The 27,461-nt window shown below is 33.8% G+C and overlaps 1 pseudogene; it reads right to left on the bottom strand.

The window, feature by feature from the left end:
- Positions 1 to 21,292: 21,292 nt before the first annotated feature.
- The window catches only part of LOC120196557, a 45,870-nt pseudogene continuing 39,701 nt past the window's right edge, over positions 21,293 to 27,461 (bottom strand).

Below are 27,461 nucleotides of genomic sequence, written 5' to 3' on the forward strand. Positions count from 1 at the left end.
TAAATCTTGCTTTTTGGCTTGCTGTTGTAGTCTGACTGAAGCAAGGATGGCGTGCGTTGAGTTGGTGGGCTATTCTGGTGCTAACTTGATCAGGGTAGATGCAGGGCATGGCTAAGGGTTGTTGTTTCATGTAGAAGGGAGAGTAGCTGATGGCAGGGAGGGATTTGGTGCAGCAGCAACCGGAGCATTCAATGCCCCTGGTATTAAGGGATTTCCCTCTTTTTTGTTATTTTTTTGTAATTAATAACGTAATAAAATAATATAAATATATACATGGGTGAAATTGGTAATTACAAATTGGAAGCCTTATTTTGAGTCGGATATCCAACAGTGTTTACTACCAATGTTATTTGAAGGATTGGAGACATGATGTGCGGTAACACCATTGCTCGATTTCGCAATTGTTGAGATACATGTCATTGATTGAGTTTTATGACACTTTAGGGTTCACCAACCGTTAAAAATGTTCTTATTTAACATTGATTATTTGCATAAATTGTATGTGTGTGGAAACTATAACGAAGATTGGTCGAGGAAGCATGTTATATTCATACATTAATGAAAAAATAGACATTTACGATTACCTAATTGTTCCGAGGTATAACCCGAAGATTATGATTTTAATGTTTCTCCCTACCTCCAAAAGTATGGTCAACATTGATATGCATTCATGCAGCAACAACGTGAGTGCATGGGAACCTAAAAGCATGAAATCGACCACAGTCACACCATCTTCTATTCAGATTACCAGTGTATGTTGTACAATTACCTCCCTCATATGGTCAAACTAGTGCTTGGACAACAAAATCAAAATCATGTCTGGCAAAGTTATGGACAAACATCGACGTCGCATGTGTTTGATTCTTTTGCATTGCCTTATCTAAATCTGGAGCCCAATTTCTCCCATCGTTGATCATGGCACCAATTTGTACAATTTTGTCTACCCATACTTTACCCAACGTAAAATAAGTCTCCCTAACAATACTTGATATCGAGAGGTGTCGAGTCACTTTCAACACTGAGTTGATACATTCAACAAGGTTGGTAGTCATATGGTTGTAACGTTAACCCTGAAAATCACATGCTTGTAACTATCTCTCCCTAGGGATTTCAGTTGGGAATTCATACACATCATCTTCGTATCTTCTCAAATTTTAAAGTCGCGCAAAAAAGTTTGGTTAGAGTAAAGCATACCCTAAAAATAGTAAATTAAATATAATTGAGAAATAAAAAAGCATAAATGAAGCATAAATAATTGATAAGAAATGATATAATACTTACCAACGTTGATAATCTCCTTTTTGATCTTTTTCTGCTTAAATCTCTTCATTGTATTCAACGCGATATGACATATTCAATAGGCAGGATATGCGTGCGGAGGAGTCCATCTATTTTCAGGTCTAGAAATTATGCTTAACAACCCATGTAACTGATATTAAATCATGCAAACCCCATCTTGAGTGAAAACATAGGAACTCAAGTTAGAGAGAAAGAAATTACAAGTTTCCTCTGATTCATTTTTAATAATGGCGAAGGCAATAGGGAAAATATTTATGTCTCCATCTTGTGCAACGGTTATCATCAAGACTTGTCTATAGAGCCCATACAGAAAAAGTGCCATCAACTTGAATCATTTTTTTGAAAAATATAAACCCTTTCATAGCTAACTTAAACGCCTAGACAAGCCACCAAAAATTCTCTTTCTGGGGATAACGTCTCCCTTAAGCGTGACTACAGGATAAGTATAATACCTAAAAATAATTCTAGGGATGAAAAATCCATTGCTTGCAGCAGACGTGGTAGCTTATTATATGACTGATCCCAATCACCATACAACAAGGACATTGCTTTCTGTTTAGCCATCCATGCCTTGTAATAAGTCTGAATATAACAAAATGTATTTCGAATGGATGAAACTAACACATAAACGGGCACTCTTCGATTTTTTTTTACCACCAACTGCTTCACATAAGAGTATATGACATCCAAATCTAAATGTTTATGGTCTTGTGTCAATGAGGTTATTATACATACGTGTTGTGCATTTAACCTTGTGACTTCCTACAACATCTTCTATTGTAGGTATGATACTCGTATCCTCCATTTACAGCCAACATCATGGTGTGTACACCATACGAAATAAGTCTTTTGATCCGACTCCACCACATAGAATTCAAGATGAGCTTTTATGAAATACTCATTGATTGCAATTTGTGCCTTTTTTTGTTTCAAACTAAGACCGAATGGCCTACTCAGATGATCGCTCGTCTGAAGAACCCCAGTGGGCAGAACATAACTCTGACATATCATATATTTCAGGATTCTGTGTAGCATCGTAGTTAATGTCATACATTGCAACTACATGATGATACTGAGGTAAATCATTGTGAGGCATTTCAGGTTGAGGGTATGTTATTTCTCAAATATTTGTAGAGTTATGAAATCCTTGACATCTTACAAGGGCTCTCTCCTATACATCAGCCTCAACATCTACACTTTGTCCCTCTGAAGCAACCTAAAATACATTAGACTCATCAACTAATGGTGTATCGTCATCATCTTCCAACTGAACAATATCTACATCATCTCCGCTAAATTCATCAAGACTTTCACTGAACCGTCCAACAAGGTTATCATCACCATCACTTGTATATTGTTCAGAGGGGTCGCTTCTTTTATTCTTCGAGCTGGTACTGATGAGGTCAGAATAGCAGTTGTATTTGTGGTTTTGACGTAGGTTGGGAATTGAATGTTGGTTTTTTTACGAAGGGAAATACGTGAAACGGAAGCCATCTATCTTGCAAAATGTAGTGTTAAGGAGGGATCAACTCTATTTGGGAAGGTAAAAGTACATATTTCGGTGCCTCGGGGTGGATAAGGGCATGACTTTATTGTTTTAGAGGGAATTACTGTCAAGTTTCGGTCTCTATTATTTCTGGTAAGAAACCAAATAATGATTCTTTTTGCTTTGGATGTGGTATGGAATGTCCAATCTTGCCACTTTTAAAAAGTATATAATTAATGGAGTAGTAAAAATCTTTAATTCATTCCATATTCAAATAATTACGAGATTAAAACTTGATTTATTGTTCATAACCTTGGAAAACAAAATAAGTTCAATCAACAAAATATTTATTGAGTATACAAAGAAATAACAAAAACACGTTGAAACAGGACAATGCCAATGCAATATGGTTTCACAGTGAAAGGAAGAACTTTTTCCTGGTCGGTACCAGAATGTCTCATGACACGTTAAAGGTCTATACCCCTATGTCAAACAAATTCTTGACCTTGTTCTTCGGTGCCCCACAGATCTCAATGATGTGCCTTGAACTTTAGACTACGCTAACATCATTTTTTTAGCTATCAATTATTTTCTAAGTGCAAAGGGGTGACTTCAATTTTCCTCAAAAGATTCTGCAGGTCACTTCGAGTATCCGTGATTAATACACGTTGAGATGCAATGTATATCATGCAATGTATGATGTATAGATGCTAATGCAAAGATGCACATACAAATGCAAAGATGAAAAAATGGGAATGCAAAATCCAAAATGTAAATGCAACAAAGGAATTACTCCCAAAGTAACTTTCAAAGAACATATAATGTCTAAATACACTGAGGCAGATGTAAACTACAAATCATGTCATATTGCTCAATTTCATATATTTTGATCAAATGTGCAAGGAAACATCCTTCTTCTATTTCCTAGCTTGATGGAAAATTCCAACGCATCGACTTCCTTTCCAAAAATGCATTTGTTGAGTGACCATATACAACTGACATCAGCCACTGTCACGTGTTGGTTATCGTTGTTACTTGATGACTTCAAACATATTATTTCTTTTCGGCTAGTTGTATCTACATCGTCGTAGTACCCTTGAAAAGCTTGTTTTACTGCATCATTTGAGCTTCATGTATTCCATCTTGATGTACCTCTCCAGTTGTTTCCTGTAACCCTTCTCGACCATTGATGTGTTTTTCATTAGTATTCTACCTATTCGAGTGACATTGTCGTATTGAAAGCCTTCTGATGCGACTATTAACTCGGGAATCAATATCTTCTATGACATGATATGTATGAAACATTTGTTAATATAAATGTAATTACCTTAGAACAACTTCAAAAGAACTCATAAAGTCCCAATATGTCAAAATATATCAAAAATATCTACCCCTTCGTATGACATTGTCGTTTTAATAGCCTTATAATTTAACAATTACCCAGGAATTAACACCAGGTTTATGCACAAAATAAAGTAACAGGACAAGGAAAAGATGTTAGCAAAAATAATAATCAAAGAGAGGAAATGTATGTTAATGAAATATGAAAATATTAAATTCAATTAGAAAATGAATAAGAAAATACAGTGAATAAAATACAGAGAAAATTAAAACCCTAACCGCGTAATTTCCAGTCACATGCAAGTATTCAAAAATAATCTATTGAATAAACTAAAAGACAAAGGTTAGAGTTCATTTCTTATTTTGGTATACTTATTCGGGTACGGATAGAGTTTTGGCATGGTCTTAGATTGGGTGGGTTTCTACAGTTTATTTTATGCAGAGTTTCGATTCTAGGAGTAAAGATACTTGAATTGTCCTTGTCGATGACCCCTTGGGTGAGCCAGACACTCAATCCTCACCCATTACAAGATTAAGCAGATCAAGTTTAATTCAAAAGGGCATATTTTCTTATGCCTAACACGGAAAATAAATCCTAAAAAAAAAAAATAGGGCATATGAACCCCGGAAGCTACTTGCTAGGTTTGACACGAAGAATAAATTTTCACAAAAACGTCGCTTTCACTCCCACTTAAAGGAGAAAGAGATCGAGTATAGAGCTTATGTAATGTAATTCAAGTGTTGTGTGTGAGGAGAAATTCTCAAACCTTTGACAAACAACCACAAAAAAATCGAACTAAAGCGAATCCAAAATTTTTAATATTTGAAAATCAGTCAAATACAAACATTAGTATATAAGGATATAAAATAAAATAAAACAATAAAAAATAATAAAAGAATCTTGAATTAAATAAAATTGAAATCTCAATTTCCAACTATAGATATAATATATAATCGATTTAGGGCTTGAACCATTAAAACCCCAGCTGAGTCGCCAAGTTGTTGACAATGTTTTTCTCCCAGGCAGGGAAAACCTTGTACAGACATCTCTCGACTTATTTGCAAAAAGTTCTATTTTGTGAAGAAATGTTTTGGAGTGTGAGGAGTCGCCATCGACCTTTTAAGTTTGGTAGGTCTAATACCAAAAAATTACCTTTTAAAAGAGTTTTTAAGAAAACATGATTTTAAAAGATGCACCGATCTACGTGTACCCAGAAATTCATTCTTTTTAGTAACAAAAAAGGGTTTAGACGGTCGATTACGCATGGGGAAAGATAAGCACCCCACAATGCCCAAAATTGGTCCCTCGTCGATTATAAATTATCTTTAATAGTGAAAATCTAAGAATTCAAATATAAATTTAAGTTATGATCCTATTATTCCAAATTCAACCATACAATTTTTATTTAACTGAAAATTCTAAGAAGAAATATAAAATATTCCAATATTTCCAATCGAAGAGAAAATAATCCCTAAAATACTTTAGGGCGAATACTTCACTTTTCAACTGAAATAAAAGAATATAATAATTTCTCTCAATAATTCGAGATTAAAATAATTTGATTAGACCAAATAAAAAAAATAAGTCAATTAATCCAAATTATATTAATCTTGCTAGATGATGAAATTTTAAACTAGAATGGTAAAAATATAAACATAATAAAAGCAAAGTACCAAAAATTAGTATCACCCAAATATAAGTGCTTAAATAAAATAATATCATAAATAATCTTAAAGATCAAAATACAAGATATCAAAATAAGACATTCAATGTGACGAAAATATGAAGCATGAATATATATGTCTGCATGGGACTAAAATAAAATAAAGTTCAGTAATCAAAGGACTAAAATTAAAGTACTGAAAAATGAAGGGAAAAATAAAAGTCAGAAAATCAAAGGAATGAAATTAAGTAAATAAAATAAATAAATGGCAGAAATCTAAAAATGCATAAAATTAAATAATAAAAATAAAGGAGCGATAAAAATAAAATGTTAGCATTAATATTTAAAATTTAACACGGACCGTAAATAATGTGTCGTACCCTGGGGCGGGTCGTCGCAAGGTCGTACTATGGTTCGAACATAAAATAAAATACATAAATAAATAAATAAAAATTAGCGGTTAGTGGTTAGATGTTAGTAATTAGATGTTAGTCTTAGAAATGTTAGCAGAGTCTGAACCATAATAATCTGAGTCGAACCCCGGATCGAGTCACCCTAAGGTCGTACCGAATAATAACCATAAGTAAGTAAATATAAGTAGTTAAAGTACAAGAAAATAAAAGTTAGTGCTTAATTCCTAATGCATAAAATAAGGATAGAAACTAACATAATGGGTTAAAATGAACAAATTGTAAAATTAGTGGCCGAAAATGGTATGAATGCATCCTATAATAGGACTAAAAGGAAATGCATTTCAAATTAAAGTGACCATACATGCGGTTTACCCAACATGAATGAAGAGCACGTGGACCCTATAATAGGTAAATACGGCCCAAGCTAAAACAAAAACAAAACCCCATTTTCCATTTTAGCATTTTGCCTTTTCTCTTTAAAATTAAAACATTTATTTTCTCTTCTCTCTCTCCCGCAACCTGGAAAAACATAAGGAAGAAGCTATCCCACGGTAGCCGTAGGTACCTCACTGGCCGCCACCAACGATGGCTAACCTAAACCGAACAAACCCAAAACTAAACGAAACAAACCGTTAACAACCTTGTCTGAAAAAAGGAAACCATACCAACCTTATCCTGACCTCACATGCACGGCTGAGATGGCCTCCGACGTTCCACTCCGACGCGTCTGTTCCCACTTCGACGAGGGAAAAATCCAAAGGTAAAAGAAAACCTAACTCTCTTTACTCCCTGTACTTTAGTTCACTCCCATATTCATGCATGGAAACGAAAAGGAAGAACAAAAGTAACAAAACTACCTTGACAATTTTTTACTTTTGTTGGATTTTCGAATATGCTATTTTGTGATGCTTGAATGTTGTGTTTTTTTATTCCAAAGAAAAAAATCCCCCTCTGTTACAAATTTCTTTCGATGGGTTCTTATATCACCAATTTTTTTACATATTTGAAAATAAAAAATGTTGTTGAAATCTTGCTTTTGGATTGTTATTGTGGTTTGACTGAAGCAAGGATGACGTGATTGGAGTTGAGTTGGTGGGCTATTCTAGTGCTGACTTGATTAGGGTATATGGTGATTAATAATGTAATATAATAATAGAAATATAAGTATGGGTGAAATTGGTGATTACAAATTGGATGCCTTATTATGAATCGGACATCCAACGGTGTCTATCGTCAATGTTCTTTGAAAGAGCGAAGACATGGTGTGCCATAACACCATTGCTCCATTTTGTAATTGTTGAGATCCAAGCCGCTGATAGAGTTTTGCAACAATTTGGGTTTCACCAATCGATAGAAATGTCGATATTTAACATTGACGATTTGCAAAAAATGGATGCGTGTAGGAAGCATAGCGAATATTGGCAGAGGAAGCATGCTACATTCATACATTAATGGAAAAATAAGCATTTACGATTGCGTAATCGTTCTGAGATACAACCCGAAGATTTTGATTTCAATGTTTCTCCCTACCTCCAAAAGTATGGGTCAACATTGATGTGCATACATGCAGCAACAGAGTGAGTGCATGGGAACCTAAAAGCTTGAAATTGACCAGTCACACTATCTTCTATTCAGATTACAAGTGTATGTTGTAGAATTACCTCCCTCATGTGGTCGAACTAGTGCTTGGACAACGAAATCAGAATAAAGTCTGGCAAAATTATGGACAAACATTGATGTCGCTTGTGTTTGATTCTTTTGCATTGCTTTCTCGAAATCTGGAGCCCAATTTTTCCCATCGTTGATCATGGCATCAATTTGTGCACTTTTGTCTGCCTATACTTTACCCAACCTAAAGTAAGTCTCCCTAACAATACTTGCTATCGGGAGATGTCGAGTCACTTTCAGCACTGAGTTGATACATTCAACAAGGTTGGTAGTCATATGAACGGAACATTATATGCTTGTTACGTTCTCTTATAGTGATTTCAGCTGCGAATTTATACACATAATCTCAATATCTTTTCAAATTTTCAAGTTGTGCATGGAAATTAGGTTGGAGTAAAGCATACCCTAAAAAACAATAAATTAAATATTATTGAGAAATAATAAAAACATAAATAAAGCATAAAAATTGATCATAAATGATATAATATTTACCCATGTTGATAATCTCCTTTCTGATATTTTTCTGCTTAAACCTCTTCCTTGCATTCAGCGCGATATGACATATACAATAGGTAGGATATGCGTACGGAGGTGTCCATCTTTTTTTAGTCTAGAAATTGTGCTTAACAGCACAAGCAACCGATTTGAGATCATGCAAACCTCATCTTGAGTGACAACATAGGAGCGCAAGTTGGAGATAAAGAAATTCCAAGTTTCCTTTGATTCATTTTTAATAATGGCGAAGTGAATGAGGAAAATATTTTTGTCTTCATCTTGTGCAACGACTATCATCAATATGTGTCTGTAGAGCCTATACATAAAAGTGCCATCGACTTGAATCATTTGTTTGAATAATCTAAACCCTTTGATAGCTGACTTAAACGCCCAGAACAAGCCACGAACAATTCTCTTCCCGAGGATAATGTCTCCCTCAAGCATGACTGCAGGATAAGTATAGTACCTAACAATGGTTCCAGGGATGAAAAATTTCATTGCTTTTTGTTTAGTCATCCATGACTTGTAATAAGTTGGAATATAACCAAATGTATTCTGAATGGATGGAACTAACACAGAAACGATCACTCTTGGATTTTTTTCCATAAATAGCTTCACATAAGAGCATATGACATCTGAATCTAAATGAATGTTGTATTGTCTTAATGATGTCATTGTACATGCGTGTTGTGCACTGAATCTTGTGACTTCCCACAACATCTTCCGTTGTAGGTATGATACTCGTATCCTCTATTTACAACCAACAACATGGTGTATACACCGTATGAAATAAGTCTTTTGATCTGACTATGCCACATAGAATTGAAGATAAGCTTTTATGCAGTACTCCTTGATTGCTAGTTGTGCCTCTTTTTTTTGTTTCAAACTGAGACCCAATGGCCAACTCAAATGACCGCTTGTCTGAAGAACCCCATTAGGAAGCACATAACTCTAACATATCATATTTTTCAGGATTCTGCATAGCGTCGTAGTTAATGTCATCCATTGCAACTGAACGATGATACCGAGGAAAATCATGGTGAGGTATTTCAGGTTGAGGGCATATTTTTGCCCAAACATTTAGAGTATTTTGTAGTCATTAAAATCTTGAAAGAGTTGCCTCATATACATCAGCCTCAACATCTAGACCTTGTCCGTCTAAAGCAGCCTCAAAAACATCAGGCTCGTCAGCTAATGGTGTGTTGTCATCGTCTACCAAAGGAACAATATCTCCATAATCTTCGCTAAATTCAACAAGACTTTCACCGAACCGTCCAACAAGGTTATCATCACCATCACTTGCTTGTGGTTCAGAGGGGCTTACTTTTTCTGTTCTTTGAGCTGGTACTGATGATGTCATATTATCAGTTATATTCGTGGTTTCGACGTACATCTCCACCATATTATTATTTGATGATTGATGAAGTCCAACCATAATAGCAACATAATCATTATCATCAAGCCGAACTTTTCCATATGTCATTGGATTTGAGGAGATAAGGTGTTGATAACTTAAACATGAAACATAAGCCCCAAGTTTTCTCTCAATTTTTTGCTTCATTTGGCAATGAGATACATCTACAGGTAACATCATATTGATGGGCTTGTGTGACTCAAACACAACACAAACATCAGTTGTAGAATTTTACCATTATAATGGACAACTATGAAGAATTTGTTGCTCATTGTTTGAAATGTATTTGGTTAGAAGAAAGCAGTTTGTTGTGTAAGAGACTAAAAATGAAATGAGTGTTTTGTGGGTAAGAGTTGAAAAGAGTGTGTTATGTATGTTAAATTTTTAGCTGTTGGAACTTGTCACGCAGGTGTAATGAGTTCCATCGATTTTTTTTTTAAATTACCCATTCAACAACGGTTAACAAATTCAAAATTATACTTGTTGGAACTCGTCACGTCGGCGTGACGAGTTCCATCAGTAATAAAATAATATTTTTTTCAATGCTTTTAAAAAATTCAAAAAAACAATTATTGGGACTCGTCACGCATGCTTTATAATACCCCAAATATCAGGTCTGTGACTTTATTGAAAATATTTAAATTTGAGGATTTATTTGAATAAATGATAAAAGATAAAAAATTATTTGGAATAGTAATAAATTTGAGGATTTATTTGACTTTATGATCCGAAGGTTCAAAATTTTGGATTACACCCAAAAAAGAATACATCATAAACAAAAAGACATAAGAGGAACGAGAATTTGATTCAAATGGAATTTGAAATTTGGGAACTTACACGCCAGGGGCAGAAGGGAGAGGAAGATCAGATGGGATAGAACCGCCATGAAAATCTTTTAAAGTCATCGTGCATCCATTGAAAGATTTCTTCTTCGACATTTCCCCATTTCCTCTATTTCTTTCTAGAAATCTTTACAAATTAAAAAAAAAATACTTGCAAAAGTAATAATATTGAAAATATAAGAGGAACCCCAATTTATTAAAGCTAGAAATGATAGGTAAAAAGAGAAAAAAAAATATAGGAACCAAAACTTGAATTTTATTATTTGATGTGATAATTTTTTTATAACAATAATTATAAATTATAATTATAAAAAATTTCAATATAATTTTTCAAATAAAAAAGTGGAGAAAAATAATTATGCTAATTAATATTTGCTATCACTATAGTTAAAATTTATAACTACAAATATAATTTGTCACAAAAACGTGAATATCATTATTTTTTTATAATGTTTTTTGTAATAATTATTAACATTTATAGTTACAAAATTTGTCTCCATATAACTTTTTTGCCGCAAAAAAAATATGAAGGGAATTCTTTGTGACAATATATTTTGTCATTATAATTAAAACATATAACGACAAACATTGTTTTTTACTAAAACTTGAATCTCATTATTTGTTGTGACAATTTGTATTTGTAACAATAATTATAGCTTATAGTTACAAAACATGTTACTATATGATTTTTTTTACCAAAAATTGGAGATAATCATTTGTGTCTATACATTTTGTCACTATAATTAAAATATATAATTACAAACAAAATTTGTCACAACAAATCTAAATCTCATTACTTATTGTGACAAATTTTCTATCATAGTTATTAAAACTTTTAGTTACAAAAGTTGTCACTATATGTCTTCAATTTGGCGCCAAAAAAATAGAAGGAAATATTTGTGACAAAAATTAGTAATAAAATTTATTTTGTCACCATATTTTACACATGTTTGTTGATTGTGAGAAAATATTATGACGCTTTTAGGTTTTTTCATAATTGTATATATTTTTTTGAATCTAATAAAACGATTATTTATTTTGTCACCAAAAAGCTACTAATAGTGACAAAATTAATTTTGAGAAAATTAAATTTTTCACAATAGTAGAAATTTTTCGTATTCTTAGTTTGAGATGTTATTTGGAGATTTTAGATGTTATAAGAAATTAAATAAAGGAAAGTTAGTTGGGATAAGTAAAGAATAGTTTAATAGTATTGTTGGGGGTAAAAATAAGGGAAATTGACCAAATTTGAGAGAAAATCGGGCTGAAAATTAAAAAATATGGGTAAGGGTATCGATATTGGAATAACAGTACCAATGTTATAGGATTAAAATTGGGAAATCAGATAAACATTATTGGTACTGATGCAATTAGTATCGATACCATATATTTCATAATATAGAAATGGTATCGATACTGAAAGGAAGTATTGGTACCATAGTATAGAAGTATCGATACTATGGTAGGGGCACCGATACTATTGAGCCTGTAATTATAAGATATGCTGAAATTTTTATAGAAATTTACATAGTAGTACTTTTGAGTATTATTAAAGTTTAAATGTTAGGGAATATAGTAACATTTGGTATGGTATGTGTATTTAGTGGATGCTTGTCTATATCGTAATCAAGCTCCCGAGTTAAGCAAACCGAAAGGCAAAGATAAGGTTGTCGATTAGTCAGATTTACATTTTGGATATAATAGCGAGGCAAACTAGGTGAGTGAATATATTTTGTACTTATATGTTATGATAGTCATAGATGCATTTTGCTTAATATATGTATAGTAATTACTGTATTGGCACTGTGTGTGCAACTTAAGAAATTCATAATGATTTTAAGAATTTTTATATTGGCACTATGTGTGCAACTTAAGAAATTCATAATGAGTTTAAGAATTTCTGTATTGGCACTATGTATGCAACTTAAGAAATTCATAATGAGTTTGTGAATTTTTGTATTGGCACTATGTGTGCAACTTAAGAAATTCATAATGAGTTTATGAATTTTCATATTGGCACAGTGTGTGCAGCTTAAGAAATTCATAATGAGTTTATGAATTTTCGTATTGGCAATAAGTGTGCAACCCCACATAATTCAAAACGAGTTTGTGAATTACTGTATTGGTACTACGGGTGCAATCCATAGAATTTATAATGAATTGAAATAGTCAAGGGATATTCAAATTGTTATAATATACTCGTGTTTAGAATTTATTTATGATTATTATGCCTCACTAAGTGATTACTTAGCTTGTGTTAATTTCATGAGTAGGTTTTAATACGAGCGGAGTAAGGAGTTCATTTGATATCACAAATCAATGGTCGCCTCATCAGTTACTGTACGACAACCATGTCTACTTTTGATGTATTTAGTTGGCGTGTAATAGACCTAGGAATAACGCTCTGAAAAGTATTTGAATTATAATGATGTAAAAAGATAAAATGTTTGAACATTTCTTTTTGTTTACATACGTAAGTTTAATGAATGTTTTATTATTATTAAATTAAAATGTTTTATTTATGGGTTTTCAAAGTAGAAAATGTTTTAAAGGTGATGTGACATTTGTGTCTCATTTATGGAAACGTATACGGGAAATGAGTGTTACATTTATTGGTATCAGAGCTGCAAGTTTAGCCAATTCTCTACCGAAATCGAGTATATTTTAATGTAAAAAAGGTTTACATGCCACTAAGATGTCAAGATTTCTAATAGGGTATAGTTAGAATATGATCGATGTATCTCCTTACTAACTTAAGTATTATCCTTATGTATGTTATATTAGATCTCAGATTCTACAAATTCGAGAAGAGTGTCTGAATGATAGAATATAGATGGATCGGGTAGTGAAAGCTATGAAGAAAATAGTGAGCATCCGATTCCATCTGAGAACGCTAGTACACGGGCACATTATGGTATGCCCGTGCTAGAGTTTGGAGCGTTTATGCAAGCTCTCGATACCATATTGACACGGTTCCAACCTCCTCTACCTCCTCTTGCTCCTCTAGCACCGCTGATGTTAATCCCAAAAGAGTTAAGAAGTTTGGGAGCTCTTGAGTTCAAGGGAGAAGAATGTAAAGGTCTGATGGACGTTGATTTATGGTTAAACAATGTTATGGTGATGTTGGAAAGTCTACATTGCACAGATTCTGAAAAAATTAGGTGGAGCTATATCGTTACTTAAAGGATCAGCTCGAGTGTGGTGGTCAAACACTACAATATATGCATCACTTGAACAAGTGACTTGACAATTATTCCAAGATGTGTTTAAGAACAAGTACATCGGGGAGTAATTTATGAGGTTAATATTGCTGAAGTTTCTTAATTTGAAGCAAGGTGATCGAGCAGTGCATGAGTATGAAGTTGAGTGTAACAAGCTTAGTCGTTATGCTACCGAGGTAGTTCCTAATGATAAAGCCCGACGTGATTGGTTCATTAAGGGTCTAAGGCCTAAGTTGAAAGAGATAATGTTGGCTTTAAACTTGCCTAGCCTGCAAGAAGTTATAAATCAAGCTAAGGTTATTGAAAGAGCTCAAGAGGAGACTTCTAGCAGCGGAGCAGATTATGCAAATGGGAAAAAGAATTGGAATGCCTTCAACTTCTTATCATGCTAAGTGAGGTATGGGCTCGAGTTCCGGATATACTAATAGAGTTGATTATGCTGCAGCTTCGTAGAAAACCAAGCAATCCCATTTTTTTGCTGCTAGCTCGGGTAGATCTTTTGGAGAGAGAACTCTATGTCAGACATACGATAAGTCACACTGGGGAATATGTTGATTGCTCTCTAGCACTTGTTTTCATTTGGTGAATCTGGTCACTATGCTCAGAATTGCCCAAAGAGATCTGGAGATAGATCAGTGCAAACTGAGAGGTCAGTAGCAGCATATAGTAAAAACAGATGAAGAGGAAGATTCGACCAGCGTCAAGAGGCTCATGAAGTGGCCAAATTTATAACATAAAGACCAATGAGGATTGGGATGATCTAGAGATAGTAATAGGTACATTCTATCTTTTTTATGAGCTTGTATTCATTTTAGTCGACCCTGGTTCTATACACTCTTATATTAGTATAAAGTTGATTAGAGCTAGAGGAATTCCTTTAGAACCAATCTTTAGTGAGATGATAGCAGTAAAACCCATGGGCCATAATGCGAGAGTAACTCGGGTATGTAGGAAATGTCCCATAAAGATTCAAGGGGTTGTGTTCCCAACAAACTTGATGGAGTTTCCATTCGATGAGTTTGAAATCATTTTAGGCATGGATTGGTTGTCTCCAGATCATGGATGGGTTGATTGTAACAAGAAGCGATTATTCTTAAAGGATGCGGAAGGCTCCGAAATAGTAGTGGTCGGCAAAAAAGCAAAATCACCATTCAATGTGATATCAGCCATAACTGTAAAGAAAATGATGTCAAATGGATGCATAGCTTTTCTAGCTAATGAGATAAACATTCGAGTGTCGGAAGTGAGATTAAAGGATGTCCCAATAGTTAAGGAGTTTCCAGAGGTTTTTCTGGAGGAAATATCGAGTTTACCTCCATATTATGATGTGGAATTCAGGATTGAGGTTTACCTGGGTACCGAACTTGTTTCTATGGCTCTGTGTCAAATGGATCCAATGGAGTCAAGAGAATTAAAAGTCCAATTACAAAAGCTACTCGATAAGCGATTTATCAGACCCAGTGTTTCTCCTTGGGGAGCACCTATGCTATTTGTGAAAAAGAAGGACGGTTCTATGCGGTTATGTATTGACTATCGTCAGTTAAATAAAGTAACGATAAAGAACAAGTATCCTCTTCCAAGGATTGATGATTTGTTTGATCAATTGAAAGGCGCAGTGGTGTTCTCTAAGATAGACATGAAGTCGGGTACCACCAATTAAAGATCGAAAAGGATGATACTTCCAAGACAACATTTCATACTCGGTACGGACACTACAAATTCGTGTTAATGCCATTTGGATTGACTAATGCTCTTGCAACTTATGGATTTGATGAAATCAATATTCCAAACTTATTTGGATCAATTTGTAGTGGTATTTATAGATGATATTTTGGTGTATTCCAAGTCAAGAGAGGAACATGATGCTCATCTTCGAGTGGTTCTTCAAACACTTCGTGAAAAGAAATTATATGTTAAATTGTCCAAATGTTAATTTTGGTTAGCTGAGATTGTTTTTCTTGGTCATATAGTCTCTACAGAAGGCAAAAGAGTAGATCCCAAAAAAGATTCAATCTATAGTGGATTGGCAATCCCCAAAGAATGTTTCTGAAGTTTGGAGTTTCTTGGGGCTTGCTGGTTATTATAGATGGTTCGTAAAGAACTTCTCAATGTTAGCTTTGCCGCTAACTAAGTTGTTACAGAAGGATGTGTCTTTTCTTTGGATGGAGAAATTCTAAGAAAGTTTTGAAATGCTAAAGAGAATAGTAATAGAGGCCTTAATGCTTGTACAACCTGAGTTAGGTAAAGATTATGTCGTTTTTAATGATGCATCCCATAATGGATTAGGATATGTATTGATACAAGAAGGGAAAATTGTGCTTATGCCTCAAGACAACTAAACAATCACGAGAAGAATTACCCGACACATGACTTAGAATTGGTAGCGGTTGTGTTTGCTTTGAAAATTTGGCTATCTATACGGTGAACGTTGCAATGTTTATACGGATCACAAGAGTCTAAAGTACTTGCTGACTCAAAAAGAGCTGAATTTGAGACAAAGAAGATGGATTGAGCTTTTAAAAGATTATGATTTGATCATTGATTATCATCCAGGAAAAGCTAATGTGGTAGCTGATTCACTCAGTCAAAAGACTTTTGCAGCTCTATGGGCTTTGGATGTGCGTATGACTTTAAAAAAAGATGGTTCCTTGTTTGCTGAACTTAAGTTAAAGCCGATGCTTTTGGATCGGGTAAAAGAGCTGCAAGGTCGAGATGAGAAATGCTTGGTGATAATGGCACAAGTCAAAAAAAAGAGGCCAAAGATTTCGAAATGAGGGATGATGGATGTTTATAATATCGTGGAAAACTTTGCATTCTCGATATTGATGAATTGAAGAAAGATATTCTTTACGAGGCACACTATAGTCCTTTGACGATGCATCTAGGCGGGAATAAGATGTATCAATATTTAAAGAGTCGTTATTGGTGGCATGGTATGAAAAGAGTTATATCAGAGTTTGTTGCAAAATGTTTGACATGTCAGTAAATTAAAGCTGAACATCAGGTGCCTTCCAGATTGCTACAACCGATATGCATTCCTGAGTGGAAGTGGGAGCGAGTTACAATGGATTTTGTTTCAGGGCTACCTTTGTCACCAAGTAAAAAGGACTCGATATGGGTAATTATGGATATATTGACCTAGACAGCTCATGTTATCCCAGTTCAAGTAAATTACTTAATGGATAAGTATGCAGAGTTGTATATAAAAGAGATAGTTAGATTGCATGGAGTGCCTATATTGATAGTGTCCGATCGAGACCCAATTTTTACTTCAAGATTTTAGAAGTCTTTACATGAGGCATTATGTACTCGATTGAACTACAGCACATCTTTTCATCCTCATACAGATGGGCAATCAGAGAGAACTATTCAGATATTAGAGGATATGCTAAGGGCATGTGTGATTGAGTTTAAAGGATCATGGGAAAGGTATTTGCCTTTAACAGAATTTCCTTATAACAATAGTTATCAATTGAGTATTAAAATGGCCCAGTATGAAGCTTTGTATGGGAGGAAGTTTCGGACACCATTAAATTGGTTTGAACTCAAAGATAAGGATCAAGTTGTCCCGAAGTTGATGAAAGAAATGGAGGAGAAAGTGAAAGCTATATAGGACAATCTAAAAATAGCCTCCTATCGACAAAAGTCTTATGCTGACTTGAACAGAAAAGAATTGAATTTCATGTGGGTGATAAGGTATTTCTGAAGGTATCGCCTTGGAATAAAGTATTGAGATTTGGGTGCAAAGGAAAGTTGAGTCCGAGATTCATTGGACCTTATGAGATTTTGAAAAGGGTTAGACGAATAGAATATCAATTAGTTTTGCCTCCGGATATGGACAAGATCCACAATGTTTTTCACATGTCGATGCTTAGAAGGTACATATGAGTTTATGTGTGCAACTTAAGAAATTCATAATGAGTTTATGAATTTTCGTATTGGAACTAAGTGTGCAACTTAAGAAATTAATAATGAGTTTATGAATTTCTCATTATTAATTTCCGTATTAGCATTATGTGTGCAACATAAGAAATTCATAATGAGTTTATAAATTTCCGTATTAGCATGGTGTGTGCAACTTAAGAAATTCATAATGAGTTTATGAATTTATGTATTGTCACTAAGTGTTGAACCCCACGTAATTCATAATGAGTTTGTGAATCACTGTATTGGCACTACGGGTGCAATCCATAGAATTTATAACGAAATGAAATAGTCAATGGATATTCAAAATATTATAATATACTCTTGTTTAGAATTTATTTAGAATTTATTTATGATTATTATGTCTCACTAAGTTTTTACTTAACGTGTGCTAATTTCACGCTTAGGTTTTAATACGAGTGGAGTAAGGAGTTCATCTGACATTACAAATCAAGGATCACCTCATCAACAATTGTACGACAACTATGTCTACTTTTGATGTATTTAGTTGGCATGTAATATGTCTAGGAATAACACTCTAAAAAGTATTTAAATTATAATGATGTAAAAAGATGAAATGTTTGAACATTTCTTTTTGTTTATATAAGTTTAATGAATGTTTTATTATTATTAAATTAAAATATTTTATGAAAAGAAAATTTACAGGTTTTTAAAGTATGAAATGTTGTGATATGACATATGTGCCTCGTGTATGGAAACGTATACGGGAAGTGGGTGTTACAGGCATGACGAATCCCATAAAATATATTAAAATAATTCAGGCTATAGATCCCACGTGACACGATATATAAAAAAAATATCTCATTGAACTCATCACGCCAGCATGACGAGTTCCATGGGAACTGTATCCTTTGTCGTATATCCCAAAATAAATTTCCTATTGCTCTATTCGGCTAAATAATCCACCCATTTGGATTTTTTTCCCAATTCCATCATATATTTACAATAAATAATTTATTTCATGTGTATTTTCATCCAAGTAAACATGAATTGTTAGATACCTAAGAAATAGAGGGAAATGTTATTTTTGGATAAACACTCTAAAAAATCTACTGTTGGTAATATTTCATTATCCCTTATCCCTTGGAGGAATGTTCTTAAATCAAACATGAAAATTTTATTTCGAAAAAGACTATTTCTTTGGATAACAATTTTTTCCGCGAACCAAATGCCATAAGGGTTGGAACCCAAAAACAACACTAGCTTTCACCTACCATTAGTTAAGCTCTAACAGTGACAATAGTCAATCACCACCGTGCTTGTCCCCAACCCCAATAGTGCACCCTTTGGCCCCTAGTGGGTGCAACCAGCAACCCATTAACCGACCACCAAAAACTGTCAGATACAACTCTATCTAATGTCGAATGGTAGAGATCAGAGGAAATTAAAACCGAGGAAGTTGAGGATATTTCTATAGATCTACTATGAATGGTTGTGATTTAGGGGAATCGAACCTTGGATTCATCATCAGGAGGTCCAAGCGGTTCTATCGATGTAGTTGGTTCTCGACGACCACCAGCGAATGTGGCAGTCAATGGCGGTGACTGACGATTGGTAATCAGTTGATGAAGCAACCTCCTAGCTTTGTAGAGGATTCTAGAGGGAAGGATTTATGTAAAAGAGGAGAAATGAGCTAATAAATAGAAGGAAAAAAGGTTTCACTACAACAAAACTTTACATTTACGGCGTTTTTTTAGCTATAGCGGCGTTTTTAAGCGCCGCAAAAAACACATGCGGCACTATGACGAACGCCGCAAAAAGTGCCGCTGAAAATAGCGCCGCTAAAGTTTGCGGCGTTTGGCAACAAAAAACACTGCAATAGGTAACGATATATAGCGACGTTTGTCCAACTAACACTGCAATAGGTGTTGATATTTAGCGGCGTTTTACCAACAAACGCCGTAATAGGTGTGGAGATTTAGCGGCGTTTTTCCCAAAAACGCCGCAATAGGTGTTGAGATTTAGTGGAGTTTTCCCACAAACGCCGCAATAGGTATTGAGATTTAGCGGCGTTTTGACACAAACACCGAAATATGTCTTGAGATTTTACGGCGTTTTTCCCACAAACGCCGCAAAAGATCTGGTATATAGATGTGTTTTTTAGAACAAACGCCGTAAAATGTTATATCTACATCGGCGTTTTAAGATACAAACGCTGCTAATTACCTCTTTATAGCTAAGAGAAATTGATTTTGCAAATTAAAACTAATTTGTCAAATGTTGTTTTCTACTATTTTATTACCCAAATTTAACCTGTAGAATTTTCCAATAAACTTGACATATATACCAACAAACTTAAAATCCATAACAAGAAAATTGAAATCCATAATAATAGATCAAAGTTTACATTAACGTAAAATATAATGTAGTTCAACATTATTAACTATAATAAGCAATAATATCTAAGATATTTTGCTTCTAATCTTACACATTCTTCACTACTCTTCGTCACAATGAGGCGCTTAAATTCAAAGAGATAAATCCAGTTTATATGGGAAAACAATGATGCAGAGCTAGTATTGTCCTGTCATTTCTTGCATAGATATTTTTCTTCATGAGGTCTTACTCAATTGGCATGCCACTTGAAAAGGCCCCATCCATGGCAATGCAAACCCGATCTCTAGCTTCATATCCAAATAAATCATCAGTTTATATGAAAATCCATTATATCTTACGTTAAAAAAGTTAACAACACATTTCTTCAACAACTAAAATCCATTATATCTTACGTTAAAAAAGTTAACAACACATTTCTGCATGGTCAGTCCCAGCAGTCAACAACTCTATGGCATGCGCAACCATCATGATGATAAGCAAAATATAGAGATAGATCTTAATAATTGTGTAAAAACATCCAAGCTTGAATTTCATGATAACTTCTAACAGCTTATCGGACCAAACATATTTTAAATCAATAGCACCCAGAAAAAGGCTCCAAAACTACATTCCTAACAAACAGAAAGATATAAAAATGGAAATATGACAGCTTACCAAGGACAAAATCCTTTCAAGCATTTTGCTAAAACAACTTGAGAACAGACAAAAGCACAATCTAACTTAAAGATAAGGAAGCAAAAAGAGAATTTAACGGAGATTGTAAATTAATATTTTATTCCCATTTGTCACCTCAGTATTTTCCCCAAGAATTTCAATTATAAGCCCCATCAACTTATGTGCATAGGCCATTGGGTTCAATTGAATGTTTTTCTGTGCCAAATTGTACATGCTTTCTAACCCCTAGCAGAAGAAAATAAATAAACGAGATATGTAATACAAGGAAAATACATACCACTGTGAATGGTCTGATGTATAACAAGTGAGAAATATACAATTCTATCCAATGGCATGTTGCAGAGCAGAGACTATTAGCATTACCCAACATTATTTTTAACATACTTCTCAAACCCTCATGAGTCTGCTGGTGAGCACACCGAAACTAGAACACCTTCAAAAAAGTGAATAGGTGAAAAGCTTGACGGATGGCAATGCAAAGAAGATATGGAACTACTTAGTTGAAACAACCAAAAACAGAACTAGCATAATAACATCAATCGTTTCCAAGTTAAAACACATTTTGGTCAAATAACTGAACAAAGACTTGCACGAACCTCTTAACTATAAAAATAATTCAATGAAACTAAAGGTAAATAGAGCTACATCTTTTGGATGCAATGCATAATAATTAATCTCTTACCAACCTCGCGATTGCTGAGTTGATCTAATTGATAAGATCCATGCAAGCGCAATATTTTAACCTGCATGTGAAAAATATAAAACTGCATCCAATCATAAAATTCCACTAAAAAAATAACCTAACATGCTTTCATAATTTTATTAAGCTATAAAACCACATTAGTATATCAGACACATACCACGATATCTAGCCAACCCACAGCAAGTGCTAATGACATAACTTCCCAGTATTTGGAATTATTCTCCACAACCTTCATTCAATAAACTGATTAAATAACACCATCTTAGATGAATACAGAAGATTACAAATCAGTCAAACAACTCACAAGCATAAACTCTAGAACTGTGTTAGTACCATACAAAGAAGTTAACTTCATAAGGAAAATAGAAGGTTAATTATTTCAGGACCTGCAAGTTTACAAGTTCTTTTTGAAAATCAACAATCTTTGCGTGCACTGTTGGGTATGTTCCTGAGAAAAGGTTGTTGTAGTTCTGCCAAGACACAAATTGGTTATTAGTAAACAAAAATCTTTAAAACCAACACAATGTAACACTTAATGGATATAGTTAAAAAAGGAAAGGGATTTACAGCTAACCGATCAATAAGGCGTTCAGGTAACCATGAATGAGATGGCTTTTCAGCATAAAACATTTCCAATAGCTCCCACGCAGACTTTAAACTAGTTTGCTCCTCTCCTTTTTGAGGGGAAAAAAGGGAAACTTGAAATTAAATGAAATTACCATTAGATTAAAACCTTCAAGCTTAACCATTAGATTAACACATTCTCCCTTCTCCCTCCTTTCCATTCTTCATACCAAACAGAGCCAAAATGTCTGGTACAAAATAAACGAAGAAAAGAAGAGGAAATTACCAATATAACTGACTTTGGGTAGTCGATAACCATAACTGAATCTGATTTCTGACCACCAAGAAGGGTATTTATGTCTTTTCCGTACTCCATTATGTAATCCCACCTGAACACAACAAATTCAATATTTTTCATAACAAAAGAAAATAAACTCCAAATATATTTTAATAAAAATGAAAATTTGAAAACTAATTACCAGTCAACATCGTAAGGTGAGGAATTCATTGATATTTTTGACAAGCTAGAGACGACGTTTTTTCTGATTTGGAGTAGAGAAAAAGGAGAGACCGAACCGTAGGCGACCCTCCACCAATGAGCATCACTGACTTCGCCGTCTCTGCCGCTGAGCTTCACTTCCACTATTTTTCCTCCTACATCGTCTTCAACGGAGGAAGGAGTGGTGAAAACCGAGACCCGAAGGTAGTGGTCGCGTGACCATGAGACGAAGATCCTAGAGATTGGAGACTTGAGGCAATGGCGGAGGGGATACACCGTCGAACCCTAGGAATCTGTACAAATCGGAACTAAAGCACCTCTGCCAGAATCTGATGAGACGTCGGGTATTTCTTTTCGCCAGTAAATCAGTGAGTGGGTCTGCTAGTCTCGGAGCGTTAGGGTTTTGGGATGGAGTATGCAAATGTTGCATTGTTGAGGAGATGATTAAAAAATTCTTATTAAAAAGTTTCATTTGTACGGATTAAAAAGTACGAGTATTTAGTGGCGTTTGTGCTTAAAATGCCACTAAAGTACGAGTATTTGGCGGTGTTTGTGCTTAAAAAACAACTAAAATATATTATTTTGCGGCATTTATATAAAAACCCATGTATAGTACGAGTCTTTAGCGGCGTTTGTATAAAAAACGCCGCTAAAGACTCGTACTATAGCGGTGTTTGTATAAAAACGCCACTAAATTATAGTCTTTCGCGGCGCTTGTATAAAAATGCCACTAAAGTAAATTATTTAGCGGCGTTTTTATACAAACGCCGCTATAGAACGAGTCTATAGTGGCGTTTGTATAAAAATGCGGGTAAAGACTAGTACTATAATGGTGTTTGTACAAAAAGGCCACTAAATTACAGTCTTTACTGGCATTTTTATACAAACGCCGCTATAGACTCGTTCTATAGCGGCGTTTGTATTAAAACGCCGCTATAGTAAGTCTCTTTACCGACATTTATTCTAAAAACGCCGTTATAAATGCCGCTATAACCTATTTTACTGTAGTGTTTAGAAATGGGTTTAAATACCCTCCAAAATGGTGTAGTTTTGGAAGGGAAAATTAAGGATTGAAACTGCGCAATATTGGGAGACCCGCCTGTTTTCCTTGTAAACGGGTATTTGCACTTCTGTCCCTCCTATTTATTTCACAATTCATTTTGACCAATAATTTTGCAATTGAGCTTTTAATTGTGGCCTAATATTCTTAATTATTCTGTTGTAGTCCTTAATTTCATTAGTCAAATATTAGCTTGGCCCTTAAGTCTTCAATTTTTTCAATTGAGTCCCTCAATTGTTAAATATATTTTAATGAGTTATATTTTATGTTGAGAGAACTTATTCGAGAGTCGTGTTCCTATCATGAATCACTAATGTCGTGGGAAAAAGACTAGAAGCTCATATATAATATCGGTAAGCTCCAATTTTATAAATTAAGGTGTGTTCCACTCGAACTCTGCAGTGTTTCATTATTTTCGATACTTTTCATGTTCTTTATGTATGCATGATGTGCTATAGAGAGCGAGTAAAATTACCAAATTGTGAACAGTGCCTTTCAATGATCCGAAAGATACCTTTGAAGGCATAAGACTATAAGGAATGTTGTGAAACATTAGTAATTACCTGCTAAACTTTAGTGAAAGTCTGGAATACCCTCGAGTAGGTAAAATGACTAAAATACCTTTATAGGCTATAGGTTTTGTAAATCCTGGAAGAATGAAATAATTGAATTCTCTTGTATAGAAAAATAGTTAAAATATTTACAGTAGTGAAAATGGTTATAATAACTCGATTTGAGAAAATTAAGAAAATGCCCCTATATGGTTAACTGAATAAAATGAAAAGGAAACATGGATAACACAAAAGGGTAAATAGTTTGGATCTCCATGGTTGACATAGGAGATAATAATATGTTCTGTGGTCTAGGTGGCAATAGATTATTCCTTATGTGACAGGTGACAAGATATTAATCATGTTAGTCCTCAAATATTTTGTAGGACTAAGTTAACATTTGTTTGCTTTTAAATTTTATAATTTAGTCAAGTAGTTGACAACATCAATATTAATTGTATGCTTTTTCTGTAAACTCTGAAATTATGTATGTGATTGTAATAGAATGTATTACTATACACAGCTTTATGAACACTATTATATTGAATAACCTTAGTGAAGATCGAAAAAAATAATACGGACACTTGATTTTATGACCAAATGACCTTACTGGCGTGGGACTATCCGTATACCCAATATTTGATGTATATGCAACCTATCTTTTATATATATATATATATAATATGATATTTATTTATGACCACATTTCTGATATGATACGTGATTTTACATATATGTTATTGTTTGTAATATTTCCTTCGGTCTGCGAAATAATTTGTAAACATCTAACTAAAATTTTGTGCTCACTAAATTCATCTTGTTAATAATATTAACAAGCCCAGAAGTGACGTGAGTTCAAGAGTTATTCCGCTCCAAAGTAAGATGTACATTATATACTATATATTTGACGTTGTGTGATACCGAATATATGTATTATTTACGTCACTTTCGATCGTGTGATCCATTATGTTATTATTGATTTTAGCACTTGAGGCTAAATGGGTTTATGTACTATAGACTACTATTAGAAAAATGGTTATAAGCTTAAGTCATATGATACTTCTTAGGCTAGAAGAAATACTTTGAGCCTCAATGACTAGTTAGGGAAGACTTATGTTACACTCGATACCTTTATGTTTATATTCGATCTACATGTTTATGTTTATGAACCTTATGAAATAAAGTAGAGTAGATGTGTACTCACTGAGCTAAATAGCTCAGCCTTCTAAATTATTACAACTTCGGGTTATAAGTTTCGTAGGTCGCGATACGATAACGATGTCAATGGAAGAGTCTTAGTGGCTAGTACAACGATAAGGACTTGAGTGACCATGTAGAGGTTGTGAATTTTGTTCGAGTCAGTTGTAAATTATTTATTTATATATTTTGATTTCAAATAAAAGAGTTCCGCTTTTATAACTTGTTATATTTTCAAATATCAAACAAGTGGTTTAAAAAATGAAAATTAGTTAGTCACTTCGGTGATTCTTTGATATTCAAATCGTTGGGATTAGGGTGTTAAATTTATGGGTATTTGTGCCAGAGTTTAACCGGTTCTAGATTAACTTGGTCAAGTCCTTCATGCCCTTAAAATTTGCAAAGTATATTTGCAGACTAAGATTCTGATTTTGTTCGTCCATCGTTGTAAGTTAACGTGTTAGCCTTGATTAATAAGTGTAACAAATATTAATCTTGTAAGAGAATTTTTGGGGTAAAAAAATCGAGCATGTCAACTTTGATGAGTGCGATAAATCAATTTTTCAAATGTGTAATGAATGATTCATGTGATGAACCTATTTTCTTTTCGTAGAATAAGCTAAGGAAGTTTTTCTGAGTTAGCGAATAAAATGTTAAGATAAACTTGTTAAGAGTGATGTAGTAATGTTAAAATGAGAGATTAGTATGCAAAGGATATGATGTGTGTCGAATTACAAACTTGCAATTTCGACAAGCGACAAGTGGTTCTTGAGAATAGGATTCCATGTTTTGGATATCAGAGTGCGCAACAAAGATGAAATACTCATATCACTCTGATAATAAGAAGTTGATTTCTAAGATTTTGGATCTGAATCGCGATCATCCAATTGAACCTTAGTAGAAGAAAAGTGATCATTCACTTCCAAAAATCGTTGAATCATGAAAGTAAGTTCGATTAGACCTCCTTACTATTAAGAATTAATCCCCTATCTCGATTCTATCAATAAAAATTTATAGATCATACCTTTAGGGTCAGTGATTGTGACGAGCATTTCTTCGAATTATGCAAATATGAAACTTTGATGTCTTCTTGTCATTCTGATAATTTATCAGCATTTCTTCAAATTATGCAAATCTGAAAGTTTGTTCAGTCTTGATAATTTCCTTCCAGTGTGTCATAACGTTTCTCCGGGGTCCCGTTAGACTTAAAAAAAATTAGTTTCGGCGAAAGCGATGAAATATGATTTTGAAAACAATTTGATTTTGGAGTCGCCACCAACCTTTAAGTTAGGTAGGTCAAAAACCTTAAAAGAAGAAAAATTGTCTAAGCTTTACCAAAAATTCATTTTTAAGAGTTTGGGAGTAGATTATATGTAGGGAAGGGTGAGCACCACCACAACGCCTAAATTTTGGTACCTAAACGATTATACGGTGTTTAAATATTAGAAATTACGAACTTGAAAATATATTTAAATTACGATCCTTCTATTCATTTGACTTTATTCAAAAAGTGTCAATTTTCGGATAACGAATACACTTTTGTGTGAACAATCTTCGGGAATGCACTTCATGTGTAGTTAGGAGACTTTCCCATATATTCTCCTCACAAAAGACGTTATTTCGCAATTTTCACAGAGATAAAATAAAATAAAAAAAATAAAAGTGAAAAGAGGTGAAAAATAATCAAAATAAATAAACTTGGAACAAAGAAAATTATCGAATACAAAACAAACATTTATGCGAAAAATCCTCGAAAAGACACCTTGCCTTGTAGTTAGGAGATGTCTTCGTAGATTTCCCTCACAATGAAATTTTCATATTTACATATTTTAGAAAGCAAAATGAAATATAAAAAATAAGGTGGAATCAATAATACCAATGTGCACAGAAATAAGGTACTAAATCACAAACAAGAAAACATTACTGACCAAATAATGATCAACAAGAATAAGTACATTCGGACTTAAATAGAATTAACAGAAAATTAAAGGATCAAAATAAAATTACAAACAAACCAAAGTCATAATTGCATATATTAAACAAATAAGGTACTGGAAATGAAAATAATAACATTAAGGACTAAAATA

This window comes from Hibiscus syriacus, unplaced genomic scaffold (assembly GCF_006381635.1).
Source record: "Hibiscus syriacus cultivar Baekdansim isolate YM2019G1 unplaced genomic scaffold, ASM638163v2 tig00117034_pilon, whole genome shotgun sequence".
NCBI lineage: Eukaryota > Viridiplantae > Streptophyta > Magnoliopsida > Malvales > Malvaceae > Hibiscus > Hibiscus syriacus.